Below are 2,034 nucleotides of genomic sequence, written 5' to 3'. Positions count from 1 at the left end.
AGAGATATCGAGTTGTGAACTCGAGGCACGGAAATTATTATTTAATTATGCGATAATTAAATAATAAATTATTTGAGACGGGAATTAATGCTTAAGTAGTTAATTGTTACATTAGTACTAATTGACTAATGTGATTAGTATTGGTACGTAAAATATATGTGTAGCTGTACATGTATATTTACGGAGTGTTTTAGACGATATTAATCGGGAAGCATTTAAACATAAAATGATGTTTAAATAAAATTTACACGTATTTGTGCGATAAATCTAAGAACCCAAATGGACCCGTAAATAGGTCATTTTGGACCGTGTAAGTGCATGTGGCAGTGTTTGTGTGTTGCTTTAAACACCATCATTTCTCTTAAACATTTGGTTTCCCCATATTTACTTTTATTCTAACCAATTCACATGAGCATTAGGTGGAATAAAATAAGAAATAAAAACACTCCACTTTCTCCTATACCAACCATCCTCCCTTCTTTATGACAACACTTGTGTTGTTCATTTTTCCACTATTGTCTTGCATGTGGAAAAATCATCATTGTTCTTCTCTCTAAAATCAAAAGAAAAACTATTAAGTGTTAATAATTCAAAACAAAATTACTAACAGTGTTCGTAATAGACTTGTACATATTTTCAAGGGTAATCTTACATAATATCTAGTTAATATTAGTAAGATTTTGGGGTTAGTTCTTGGGTACTTAGGAGAGGAGGTGTTCTACCTTGGACACTTGAAGATGGAGGATCTTGCCATTTATTTTAAGATCAAAAACAACCAAGATGGTGATCTTGGTTGTGCCCAAATACTACCATTTCTCAATGTAAGGAAAATTATTTTCCTCATCTTTTATATTAATATGCTTTAATATTGCATGTATGTTACATAGATCACATAAACGCAAATTATGAGATAAATTGACATTTAATTAGAGTGGTTAATTAGAATCTATGATCTTTCAGGCCTAGCCTATCAAGTGATAGAAGGTGCTTAGATTCAAGTGCACATCAAATTGTTGTTGCTTTATTTGCTAATATGTTGACTGCTAGGACTTATGTAAGGTGGATGAACATATCGGGGTATTGCCATATGATATCTGAGATGGAATCTTTTACCTTGTCTTAGTATGAAATCGCTAGCATCCTATTTTTCAGTAAAATAGGGATTTGAATTTTGCCTTCAATGCAGGAATGACAAGGGTCACACTTTGAATGCATCATATTATCACATTGTGAGCACGCATACAAACACAGCGATTAGGGCAGAGCTGAATCACAGCATCTCGAACAACGAGAACACCCTGAATATTGGGACGCACCATGCATTGGACCCACTAACGTTTGTCAAGGCCCGTGTTAATAACTTTGGGAAAGCAAATGCCCTCATCCAACATTAATGGCGCCCTAAATCACTTATCACACTCTCTGGAGAAGTGGACACTCGAGCCATTGAGAAGAGTGGAAAGCTTGGGTTGGCTATCGCTTTGAAGCCTTGAAGGTCGACAATGATATGATGAGTGGTTTTGATTTCACGGTGGTTCTTAACCCTTTTTCAGGGGAGAAATAAGTAGGTAACAACTTTAGTAGACTTTTTTCTTGGGAATGCATTCATGTGTTAACCAGTTTGTGTGTTGCCTTTCTGCAGTAATATCCAACAGTTTCTTGAATTAATTCTCCTCCGTTGCTAATTATGCTTTCTGAATAACTATGGCTCCTCCCTGTAATCACTTTTGGCTCCGTCCTGTTTACTTTTCTTTCACATTTGTTCAATGTTGGGAATTGTTTTATTTCTTTTTCATATTTTTATTTGTGAAAAATGACTACCCAATCCACTTTATACAGTTCTGTCGAAAATATTACTCGTTGTATCTCAATTATATTTCTTATTTTTAAGTTTGAGGGTCAAAATTATTGAATTAGTTGGTCTTGCATAAGATTGCCTAACTTAAAAAGCCCCTCACAATCTCCTTTTATTTTCACTTATATTTCAGTTGGTTATGATTGTTGTCTTAAGTTTAGACTGTCTTAAAGCAAGAA

At 34.4% G+C, this 2,034-nt stretch overlaps 1 long non-coding RNA gene across 1 annotated transcript; it reads left to right on the top strand.

The window, feature by feature from the left end:
• Positions 1 to 538: 538 nt before the first annotated feature.
• LOC141627903 (uncharacterized) lies at positions 539 to 1,795 on the top strand. The gene is made up of 2 exons (XR_012537081.1): positions 539 to 821; positions 1,187 to 1,795. It is a non-coding gene; the product is annotated as an uncharacterized LOC141627903 (long non-coding RNA).
• The last annotated feature ends 239 nt before the right edge of the window (positions 1,796 to 2,034 follow it).

Source organism: Silene latifolia, chromosome Y (assembly GCF_048544455.1).
Source record: "Silene latifolia isolate original U9 population chromosome Y, ASM4854445v1, whole genome shotgun sequence".
Taxonomy (NCBI): domain Eukaryota; kingdom Viridiplantae; phylum Streptophyta; class Magnoliopsida; order Caryophyllales; family Caryophyllaceae; genus Silene; species Silene latifolia.
The sequence above is the reverse complement of the archived record's forward strand: the minus strand, read 5'-3'. Positions and strand labels throughout refer to the sequence as shown.